The 13,008-nt window shown below is 37.3% G+C and overlaps 1 protein-coding gene across 1 annotated transcript in view; it reads right to left on the bottom strand.

The window, feature by feature from the left end:
* The window catches only part of MDGA2 (MAM domain containing glycosylphosphatidylinositol anchor 2), an 826,450-nt gene that overhangs the window by 671,876 nt on the left and 141,566 nt on the right, over positions 1 to 13,008 (bottom strand). The window lies entirely within an intron of this gene.

Raw genomic sequence — 13,008 nt, 5'->3', positions numbered from 1 at the left:
CGGGCTCAGTCCCACAGAGATTCCAGCTTTGTAGCTTGACTATGTATAGGATCATTAAGCCTCCAGCATATGATCCCAATAGAGGGGCATCTCTATTTTAATTTTGCTACGTATCATATCAGAAGCTGCTCTGCCTTAATTTGGGACTGAAACAAAATATCCCTATTTCTCTCTTCAGTAGTTTATACAAGTTCAAAGGTGTATCAAATGGGAACACAAATCACAGTTGAAACATTTATTTTCCCAGGAAAACAATCTTTAGGCAGTGGAACTGACAACATTTTGTCAGTAATATTTGAGGGCAAATCAAGGACAGAAAAAATACCTGAGATATGTAGTATTTCTTTCTACCCCTCCCCCCCAAGTTAAAAAGATGTTTTTAAAATGTAAAACATCTTTTCTATTAAGATATTTTTTAAAAATAGAATTTGGCATGAAAAGCATGTTTTTGATATAAGTGTCATCATTTCAGACTAGAGTGTAGGTCAACTCTTCAACCTGGGTTATTAAGACAATGGGATCAAAGATTCTTAATCCTATTAGACTTAGTAGGAGAAAATGTTTGGGGTAGGAAGTAATTACAGAGGATTTTGATTTAATGGCATATAAAATGCATTTAAAAATTACCATTAATAACACCTTCTGCCACTACATAAAGACTCAGTTGATCACTTCATGATGGATAATTGGAATCATTACATTTTAAAAAGCAATACAGAAACTAGAGCTCATTAAAGAAACTCGGTTTTTCAAGCTAAGGACCCTGAGGCTCCAGGGACGCCTTTGAGAGCACTGAAGCAATAGTATGGGAAGATCATCTGGTTGTCCTGAAAAGAGTTATATTTATAGCAGTTGTGTTCAATTTGACAACAGTGTGTAATCTCCTTTGTAAAAAGGAATAAAATACCCATTTGGTGAAGATGAATTATTCTTCTACACTATTCAGCTCCATTTTAATAATATATGTCCTGTCTTCCCCAGTACTAAGTTATATTATAGTGACCTGAATAAGTTATAAACTCTAGAACAGGCTTTTCTCATGTGCCTGATCAAGACGGTGTCAGGGACTGTGCCTTATGTCTCGTGGTGGTTCTCCTGCCTGCAATGGGGTCTCCCATGAAGTGGGTACTCCAGAACGTTTGCTGAATTAATGATCAAATCAACGGCTTTCTAGATCAGTTGTGGTCATGAAAAGACAACATTCACTTGAATGCACATTATAGAATTATTTAACCTTCAAGTTACAAAGAGTCTTTCAAGAGAGTCCATTAAATTCACATTCAATTTAAGAATACCTTCTACCTATCTGCAGCTTAGTCACCTGAATCTCAGTTTAAAAATCTCAATGACTGGGAGTTCACTCTTCCATTTTATTTAGGCTCATTTATTAAACTTTTGTATGTTGAGTTATAAATTGCTTCTTTTCAATTTGCATCCTAGCCCTGTCTCCCGGTTAACAAGGAAAAGTAAATTGCCTTTTCACCCTGACAACACTACATTTTTTAAGATCACTACAATTGTCTCATTCTTTTCTGGTTTAACATTTCCACTTCTCTCACCTTTTAATATTTCTGATCTCTAGGTCTTTTATGATCTCTGGACACTATCTACTGGATAGGCTCTAGTTTTTCAATCACCTTCTGTAAAAGTGGAACTCAAAAATAAACAAAGTTAAACTGTGGTTTCACTGCTTTTAAGATTTTCTCTTCCACTTGTGTTTGCAGCATTTTTATGATGATGCACCAGGTGTGGTTTTCATTGTATTTGCCTCCCTGGAGTCTAAAGATTTTGGGATCTATGGCTTATTTTCCAGTTTTTAAAAATTTTCATTGATTCTGTCCTTTTTTTTGCTACTCACTTTATCGAATATCAAATTATATCTATGTTAGGTGCCTATCACATTTTTTTACACTCTTCTTCGTTTTCCAGGCTTTCCCCCCTCTGGGATTTAGTCTAGATCAATAATTTTCAACTTTTTTCATCTAATGGCACTAAAATTCTGTGGCACACCAAAAATATATTACATATTTTTGCCAATCTGACAAAAAATAGGTATAATTTTGATTGATTTACCAAAAAATAATAATAATTACCTACTGGTTTTGCTCCAGAGAGACTTTTTAAAAAATCAGGTGCCTTATTTTTGTATATAAGGATTTCTGGTACCAAGAATTAACCAATCAGAAACAACTTTATTATGCAACATGGTGAATAAGATGTGACTCTGTTATATGACCTATATATTTATAGTTCAAGTCAGGGCATTCAGGCCAAACAGCTATTGTTGTGTTGGCTGTTGTCATTTTTTTAATTTGACAATTTAAGGGAAAAGAAGTCAGTGTGCCCAACTAAATAGTCAGGTATTACATGTTTTAAAACTCCTTGCAGCACACCAGTTCAAAATCTCTGGTCTAGATATTTCTAGTGATTTATGTTCCATTTCATTAATTCTCTCTTCTGGAATGTCAAATATGTTATTAATCTATCCATTGAATCTTTACTTTCAGCAACTGCATTTTTCAGATTCCAGCTCTCTAGAACAATTCTCTATTTTCCCCTCAATTTTCTTGAAAACATTAATCACAGTCTTATAACTGCAATATCTAAACCATCCCTTGGGTCTCTGTCTATATAATTTTGCTTTAGCTTTTAGTCATGTGAATTGTTTTGTGCATGCCAGGTAATTTTAAATGACTACTAGTTATTATATATAAAATATTGCCAGGCTCTGGTTGATGTTACTTTCAAACCACATTTTAGTTCATTCTGGAAGGCAAGTAGAACACTGGCACATTCAATTAATTGTGGGTTTTGCATTTTCTTAGGGTTGGTCTTTTTTCCACTTTGCCCTAATTCCTAGTATGTCTGGAATTAAGACTGAAAGACTGAAATTTACAAGGACCACTCCACTTCCGTGAGCATAAACTCTAACTTCTCTCTCCCTTTAACCACCTGACTGTTGATATCTTTGCTAAACTCTTTGGTCTCCTAGAAGCAGCTATTTATTTGATTTCTAGGAGTTTCACCCTGCACACATGTAGCTTAAAAACTGGCAGATGCTTTCAGGGGAAATCACATGTACCATTTCTGGTTCAGTTGTCAGACATCTCTTCCTTACCTTCAAATCCTGATCTACTAGTTAGTAGCCCTGAGTGATAAATTCTCTCTCCAGCCCAAAAAGTCTGTTCCAAGCCTCTGGCTGATACTTTCCCTCAGTCTCTCTTACCTTTGCTAAAAACTGACAGGTTCGTGAGGGAAAAGTAGGACAACTGTTGGGATTACCATGGAGGTTTCTTTTCTTCAGAATGTTGGCCCAAGTCCCATCTGCTTTGGGTTTTCACCTGTGTCTTCAAGATTTTAACATGTGATTTTAATTGTGCAGAGTGTAGTGAAAGCATCATAATTCAAAAATGTTTGTTGAATATATACTAAATCTTAAGCACTGCAGTAAGCAACCTATAAAGATGATTAAGATATGGTCCCCACCCTTCATTTAACATAAAGAGTAAGGTTAAGTGTGTGAGGTGATAGTGGGTGAGTCAAGGAAAGCATTTAGTCTTGAATAGATTCACTGTTTTGTTACTAACGAATTTTTTTTTTACTTTTGATTAAAATAGTATTCACATTTATTGTAATAAACCAGAAAATGAACAGAACCAGAAAATGAAGAAGAAACTAGAAGCTACCTCTTGATTCCCATAAGGAGATAGCCACTGTTCTACTGTCTACCCAGCAAGACATGTATAGATAAATGTGCGAAAGGAAAGGAAGAAAGAAAAATGGAATAAAAAGGGAAAGGAAGGGTAGGAGGTAGAAAGAAAGAAAAAGGGCAGCCTTCAGTATATAAGTTGTGTTAAAAATACCAACAGTTAAAAGGATTATCTGTGAAGTGTGTGTGCATGAGAAAATCAGTGAACTAAAAACTGAGGGAAAACGTTGGAAAAAGGTAAAGTGTAAGACTGTAGAGAAGTGAGGTTGGGGTAGTTAGAAAAGTAGAAACTGTGAGGACTCCCCCTGAGCACGAGAACACTGTTTCAAGAAGAAAGACATGAGCAAAACACTCACGCAAAGATTTCTTACCAATAGTCTCTGCATTTGACCCTAAAATACCAAAATAACAAGCATGAGTGGCTTAAGTGAAAATATTTTGAGCAGAGCAGTGGTGACAAAGCCAGATTGTAGAAATAAGACAGGAGACGTGGCAGACATCAGCCACCAATACTCTCCTTAATAATTTGGACATGAGATAAAGGAAAAAAATAAAGTGGGTAAAATCCAAAGCAGCTCTTTAGTTTAACTCTGGGGAGAGGTGACAAAGTGTAGAGACTAAAGACAAGGACCAACATAGGGCAGAAATTTAAAATGTAGGCGAGAGACTATGCAGCTAACAAAACAAGACGTGGCCCTTAGACACCATAGTAAAGAATATGTTTATCCCCAACCCTTTTGTTTTCTCTTTTCTCTTCATTTCTTACTTTCTTTCTTCTCCTTCTCCCTTTTTTATGATTTCCATATTTCAGACAGAGCAGGTGCACATTACACTTCAGACCAAAAAACCCACGATACCTTTCTCAAAAGCTTGGCTGCTAACTGAGGCTTTTTCTCGTGTGTGCCAAGTGGGCTGGTATTCCTTTTCCTGTCCCCAGACACAGCACTGCTGAATTCTATCTCTGCCCTCCAATGCTTTCGCTCGGAGAATTTTTTTGATGAGTGCACACAGTAGGCAAAGCATGATGCTTAGCATGCAGATAATAATAGTGAACAGAAAAGCCCTGTTCCCATCTTCCTAGAGCTTATACTCTAGCTGTTCACAGAATGATATATGTTCACATCCAACAACCATGTTAATAAGGGTCCAAAATATGGCAGTTCTTTGGTCAGTGGCTAGGGAGCCTCCATCTTCCAGTTAGACACAGAAGTCAGGGCCTCTTCTGTCACTGCTTGAGAGGAGGTTTCTAGTAGATTTTCAGATAAGATTAGAAACTAAACATTTACTAAACTCATAGCTACATTATGTGAAAAATATCAGTAAAGCAAATGTTTTACATGTTACATTTAACCAAGTTTTTTAATGGTCTGTGTAAGAGAAATTATCAATTAGATTAATATTTATTTTCTCTCTAATGTACTAAATTTTTAGACTGAATTGACCAAATCAAATAATTTTCATAATTTTACCCAGCCTAAAATAAACATTATTTTTGCATTTAATTGGGAAGCTCATGAGTAAGGGTTATTACTTTTTATTTTGTAAAAAAAAAAAAAAAAAAATCCACCTATTACACAGAAAACAACCTATGTAAACATCCACTCTTGGATACAAACAATATCTATTCAATTAAAGAGTTTCAGAGAGTTTTCTGGGCAAGGAGCAGATGTCATTGCTTCTTAGAGTATCAATGAGAAATATTTTAACTTTTTCCTAACAAACCACATGTATAATACAGCTCATTATTATATGACCTTGGTGAGTCTCTTTCTGGATAACCATCCTGGAAAAACTTCTATAACTCAGATACAGATATTAACTTCATCTTTTCTTAGAAAATTTATCATAATCATTTATTATTTGCATTTTTATAGAGAAGAATTCATGAATAAAAAGAAAAAAAGAAATATTTTTGTAAAAGTTAAATGGAAAATTCTCTTTTTTCATGATTTCTACATTCTTAGTGACCTTTAACAGAGAGTTCTATTCCAGGATTCTTAACTCCTAATTTGAATTTCTGAATTCTGCTCTTTCATGAAAAATATAGAGAATGGTAAAGTAGAACTATACTTGGAAGGGCACTCTTTTTGGTGGGTAGAATGTCATATGTTTGAATAATGTAATTATGCATCTCACAGCTGGAAATCTTGTCATTCAAAGCAATAGGATAGTTGCACAGGAGTTTCAGGGTAAGTATGACTTATATTTAGACAATTCCAAGCAATTTCTATAGATGTTACATGAATCGTATTTTCCTTCATTTGAATTTTTGTTACATAGAAACATTAGGGAATAGCAGTGAAAGTCGTAGGTAAAATAAAACAAAGAACACTTTTCTTCTAGAATTTCCCTTACAGATTTCCAAATTATAAAATAATTAAGGTCATATAATCCATATTCCATTAAGTTGCTAAACTGAAATTAATTTCCAAAGGTGTTTAAAAAATGCCCAGGAAATTAACATTGAATTCAAGGGTAAAAGATGCAACAGTTAGGGGTTTGATATCTCTCTTCCAGCAAAACTTCAAATATGATCTCTTATAATGCATGTGCATGTGTTGCATTGCCTTTCAAAAGCCAGTACTAAGAGACTTCAGTCAAGATGGCAGAGTAGATAAACACTGCACTCACTTCCTTCCCCAACCACATCAAAATTACAACTAAATTATAGAACAATCATACATGAGAACCACTTGAAAACTAGCTGAACAGAATTCCCGTAAATAAGAATATAAAGAAGAAGCCACATGGAGACTGGTAGGGGGGTGGAGATGCAAAATGGGCTGGTCCCACATCCACATTCAGCAGTCAAAAATCAGGAGGGATATCTCACCTGTAGAAGTCTCCCCTGAGGCTCGAGGGAGCCCAGCCTCACACCAGGAGCACCAGCCCAGAGCACCAGTGCCAGGAAGGGGAGTCTATACAACAGCTGGCTGAGATGTCAGGGTGGGGAGGGAAGTTGCTTGTAACCCCAAGTATCCTTTTAAAGGGCCAGAGCACAGACTCACGAACACTCACCCTAACCTCCACAGAAGGGACAGAGCTTGAAAAGTCTTAGGGACATAAGCGTAGGAATTGGATTTTCTGGATTCAGGGTGAGGGCTGAGGGGCAGCTCTCTATAAGACTAAAGTGCTGGAAGGTCCCATTATTTCCCCACACACACCATGCAGGTGGAGGCAGATGCCTTTATATGAGCTCTCCATTAACCAGGCTAACACGGTTCTTGCCCCACACTGGTGATTCTCTGAGACTGGCCCCACACAATTCACACACCAAGCCCAAACCTCTTTCAGAAGACAATCTACACAAGAAGCCAACCAATTCTACAGTCTTTCTTAAAATCTTTCAAAAGTCTACAAACCTCAAACAAGCCACAGCTGGCCTCAGCATGCCCATACATCTTGATAAGTGACCCCAGGCCTGGCACTAGCTGCAGCCTGCATTGGTTCATAGCTTGGCCTCTCCTGGACACCTCCAAGCCCAGTACAAGTAGCAGCCAACTACAGTTTGCTGTGTACCTCATCCTGGGTGGCCCTGGGCAAGGCACAGGCAGAGGCTGACTTTGCACCTCCCAGAAGGCCCAGAGACAGTGCACCTGGTGGGCAGATTCTACCATGCTGGATTACAACCCTACCACAACCATGAGTGACATAACCAAGGGGCACACTTGGTGAACACCAAAGCTCCACTGAAGTAAATCCTGCTCCGTAAGGGTGTCTCCAGGTCTTTGGCTGTAGTTGCAGCTGGTCCTCACAGCTGATTGGCCTGGGGGTCAATACCTCCAGGTGACATCAACAGCAAACAAGGCTCAACTATAATAGGACAGTCCACACAGTCCACACAGGGGAGTATCTAGGAGGCCCAGCTCAGGTGATTGGAGAGGCTGAGCCACTGGGCCTTACAGGACACCTACTACACAAAGCCACTCTACAAAGTCCAGGAGACATAGCAGCTATACCTAATACATAGAAACAAACACCAAGAAGCAGCCAAAATGTGGTGTAAGGAAACATATCACAAAGGAAAGAACAGAAGAAATCCCCAGAAAAGGAACTAAATGAAATAGAGCCAAGCAAGCTCCTAGATACAGAGTTCAGAATAATGGTTATAAGGATTCTCAAGGATCTTAGTAAGATATTAAGGAAACTAGTGAGATCATCAATGACATAATAAAGTACCAATCAGAAATGAAGGCTACATGAACTGAAATGAAGAATAATTTACAGGGAATCAACAGTAGAGTTGAGGATGCTGAGAATCAAATCATCAATCTGGAACATGAGGAAGCACAAAACACCCAACCAGAAGAGCAAAAAGAAAAATGAATCCAGAAATATGAAGATAGCATAAGGAGTCTCTGGGACAACTCCAAGAGGTCCAACATTTTTATTATTGGGATACCAGAAGGAGAAGAAAGAGAGCAAGGAATTGAAAACCTATTTGAAAAAATGATGACAGAAAACTTCTCCTACCTGGTGAAAAAAATAGACTTACAAGTCCAGGAAGCACGGAGAGTCCCAAAGAAGAGGAACCCAAAGAAGACCACACCAAGACACATCATCATTAAAATGCCAAAGGTTAAAGACAAAGGGATAATCTTAAAAGCAGCCAGAGAAAAGCAATTAGTTACCTACAAGGAGGCACCCTTACGATTGTCAGCTGATTTCTCAACAGAAACTTTGCAGGCCAGAAGGGAGTGGCAAGAAATATTCAAAGTGATGGAAAAGTAAGAACCTACAACCAAGATTACCCAGCAAACTTATCACTTAGAACTGAAGGTCAGATAAAGAGCTTCACAGACAAGGAAAAGCTAAAGGAGTTCATTGCCACCAGACCAGTACTACATGAAATGTTGAAGGGTCTTGTTTAAGAAGAAGCTAATGAACAAAAGAATCTGACAAACTAAATAGATCCAGAGACACTGACGCATGCAACAGATGGTCATAGCTCAGAGGGAAGAGAGAAGGAGGGTGGAGGGTGGGATGAGATTAACCCTCATATATGCATAACCCATGGATACAGACAATAATGGGGTGAAGGTCTGGCAAGGGGGTGGGAGCGAGGTGGAGGGAGTCAATGGGGGAAAAATGGGATACCTGTAATAATTTCAACAATAAAGATACATTTAAAATAAATAAATAAATAAATAAATAAATAAATAAATAAATAAATAAATGGTAAAAAAATTAATAATAATGGCAAAACTATAAACATGGATGGGGTGAGTAAAAATGGTAGTGATTTTAGAATGTGATCAAACTTAAATGTCCATCAACTTAAAGTAGACTGCTATAAGCATAGTGTGGTATATGTGAAGTTCATGGTAAACACAAACCAAAAATCTGCAAGAGATATACAAGAAATAAAGAGAAAGGAATCCAAGCATAACACTACAGGAAGTTATCAACATAGAATCAAACAAGAGAATAAGAAAGGAACAAAGAGGAACTACAAAAACAATCAGAAAACAATTAATAAAATGGCAATAACTACATACTTATCAATAGCTACTTTAAATGTAAAGAAGTGGTATACATATATATATATGAATATTATTCAGCCATAAATAAGAATGAAATCTTACCTTTTACAGCAAAATGGATGCTAAGTGAAATAAGTGAGTCAGAGAAAGACAAATACAATATTATCTACTTTGTATGTGGAATCTAAAAAAAAGAAAAAGAAAATGAACAAACAAAATAGAAACAGATTCATAGATACAGAGAACAAACTGGTGGTTGCTGGAAGGCTGGGTAAAAATGGTGATGGGATTAAGAAATACAAATTGGCAGTTACAAAATAGTCATGGGGATATAAACTACAGTTTATGGGATGTAGGCAATAATATTCTAATAAATATATATAGTGTTAGGTGGGTGCAAGACTCATTAAGGGGATCTCTTTGTAAATTATATAAATGACTAACAGTTGTGCTGTTCACCTGAAATAATGAATATCAGCAGTAATTGAAAAAAGATAAAAATAAAAAAGCCAATACCAACAAAGACCCATATTAAAAGGGAAAGAAATTATTTAAACTATTTTAGGCAGTCATTGGACAAATGCAATATTATTAGGTTGTGTGAAAATCTATCAGGTCCTAGCCGGTTTGGCTCAGTGCTTAGAGCATCAGCCCACAGACTGAAGGGCCTCGGGTTCAGTTCTGGTCAAGGGCAGGTACCTCGGTTGCAGGCTGAGTCTTCGGCCCAGTCAGGGCTCCTGTGGGGAGGCAAACGATGTGTGTCTCTCACATCTATGCTTTTTTCTCTCTCTTTCTCTCTCTCTCACTTCCACTCTCTCTGAAGCAACAAAAAATATCCTCAGGTGAGGATTAAAAAAAACCCACAAAAACAATCTATCAAGGCTTCAAGGTTTCTTGCTGTAAATAATACCACCTCATAAAATTGTTAAATGAATTAATTCATAGAAAGCTGAGGACATAGTATGACTATTATTTTTCCAAATCATTAAACTAAGGAGTATTTATTTATTTAGGTTGGGGGGAAGCTCTTCCTTAAACATAAAATAGTTGGTTAAAGACTTGTCAAATGTTGATGGCAACATATATTTACCCTTTGAAATTAAGGGAGTAGTGGTTTCCTATTTGTGATACTTCTATCTAAATAAAAGCTATGTAATTTTGAAATTAAATATCCTAGATGGTTCAGGGAACTTGTATATATATTAAGAAGTCTGCAAAATCAAGCAAAATATATATCCTAACAGTTATTTAAAGAAGAAAAGGCCAGCAAATGTATTTCTATGATCAAAACAATGTAGAAATTTAGCATCTTAAGGGCTATTTAATACAAATCACCATTTCAGGAGGAGTCTCCAGCATATGGGGGTTGCAGGAGGGTGGGGCTGGTGGTTCCAAGGCTGCAGAGCCTTCCAGGTAATTTGAGGCCACCTGTGCACAGTGCTGGGAGAAGAGTTATAGGAGCATATAACTGTGCATCAGGCAATAGTCTTCAACCTCTATGCACTTATGACTGATTGCCAAGCCCTTTGTAGTAACTTAAAAGCAGAGAAAAATTTCCAGTTTTTAACCCACAAGTTAATACTATTATGGTTAATAATAAAGAAAGAAGTGCATTAGGTCTATTCGTTTTAATTGGCATTATAAGTGTTTGGTTTTACCAGGAAATGAAAACCTTTTTGCTTTAATTTTATAACTTTGACAGTTCTTGACCTTGACTTCTTCCCTTCCTTCTTATTGTGTTCATGGTCTTCTCACTCTCCAATTTTACCTTATCAGTGGAATTTCCTCTCTGAGTACACTTAATAGTGCTATGTTTATTTTCTATGAGCTTATCACTAATGAATTTAAGCATCATCCTAATCTCTAGCCCTGCCATCACCCCATCCCAGTTCTATATTTCCAGGGACTGAGAGAGCAGGTTTACTTCACTCTGTTTCCATTACATCGTATACCTCCTCATTATAGTTAATTTGTGCTTTTCAGTGGTACTACCTTTAAAAGATATTAAAAGGAAAGAGGAGGGTGGGTAGCTACACACACACAGAAAGTTATAAGAATCTTAAAATACAAGGGTGAGCAAACATAAGTTTACAGTTGTAATACAAATAAATACAATAAGTAATAGATAATAATAAAAGAATTAACTCTGTGTTTCATGTACTCACAACTGTAAATATACTTTTGTCCATCTCTGTCTATAACTGAGAAAACTTCTGCAGGGAAAAATCTTATGAATAAGATGTGAGGCTCAACAGAGTTGCCAAAGGCAGTGAGCTAGTGCTGAAGAGGCAGGGGTGCTTTAAAGAGGGGAAAACATCTGTCACTCTGGTTGATCTATAGTCCAATCATCCTGCATCCATACATAAAATCCCGGAGTGGTGGTGAGGGTAAGTAGGAGGCTGGTGGCTTCAATAAAAAAATACAGTAACAAAACAAAACAAAACAAAACAAAACAGTTCTGGCTTTGAATTTGACAGCTTTGACACTAACAAACACAGCAGCTTCATGGGCACAGGTTGTCCTGATGAGAACACTGGCTCTCTGACACAGGTGTGGGGACCATTGGAGAACGTATGGGCACTGCCAGCAGCAGAGGTAGAAAATGTCAGATAACATGTGATAGGTTAGAGGACTACATTGAAGTATAGAATGTAGAACCTCCCCAGGAGCTCCCAGACTATATGGAAAGAAACCAAAAGCCCTGAAAGTCTCACCACCAGTTTCGACAGAGCTCAAGGAACACAATATTGCTGCTCTGGCTGCAGCCCTTTGTGAATACCTCTCAGGTGAGACTTAAGGAAACAGATTATGGAAGCCACTCAGGTAAGGCCTAGGGAAACACAGATTGTGGATACCACTCAGGTAAGGCCTAGGGAAACACAAAACTAGAAAGAGTTGTGAAAAGTTATGTGCCAGATAACCATATTAATATGCCAACATGATTTTCATTTTTGTTTCTTTGGAATCTGTTAGTCATCATTAGGATTTCCAGTTGTTGAGTATTGATTCAGGCTGTATTTTAGTTCCTGTCTAGTAAAATAAAAAAATTAAAAAGGAGTCATACAAATTCTATTTGCATCACTTTCACAATTTCTTTCTTGTAGTAGGATGCATGAAAAACAGTTCTTATTCCTGAAGACTTGACAACTAGAGTATTATGTATGTATTTTTAAAAATTTCTGTATATTATGATATTTTGATATCTTTAAAAAGCTTTCTGTCTGGGAGAGACTGCCCCTCCCAGGTCTAGCCTATTCTTAAAATACAGCAAAGGCCCAGCTAGGCTCATGCCTTTGATATGCAAATTAAGCAACCCAGGGCCATCTCTCAGCTAACTGGCCTTTGAGACAATATTCCTCTGCCTCACTCATCCCAGGGCTGGGAATCAATCAACTAGAAATCACTCTTACTGTGCAAAGCCAACCAAATATTCAAACTAGCCCAATTCTAAACTGCTCACCCCGCTCTGCCTTTCTCTGTCGAAACCCCAATAAAGGCTGTAGTCAAAGAACTCCCAGTCTTGTCTTCTCTCTCTTGAACTCCCTGGTGTTTTTCCACAAGGCATCATATAGCAGCCGGACCTGTGAGTATAAAAACTTTTCTATTTCCTGAGCCTCTCTGTCTCTTTTAGTAGTCACACATGACTGACCAACTCATAAAAGAATACACAACAACTAGAAATGAAGGTAAACCTTCTATGTCTAAAGCCGACAGTTATTTGCTTTTAGTGGTTCTAATAGTAGAAGCAGAATTTCGTTTTCAGGGCATTCTTGGTTCTGGAAGGAGCTATTATGATTTCCTCTTTTGGGTATGCTG

Source organism: Miniopterus natalensis, chromosome 1 (genome assembly GCF_054644295.1).
Source record: "Miniopterus natalensis isolate mMinNat1 chromosome 1, mMinNat1.hap1, whole genome shotgun sequence".
NCBI lineage: Eukaryota > Metazoa > Chordata > Mammalia > Chiroptera > Miniopteridae > Miniopterus > Miniopterus natalensis.
Note: the sequence above shows the minus strand (reverse complement) of the source record. Positions and strands in the feature narration are given on the sequence as shown.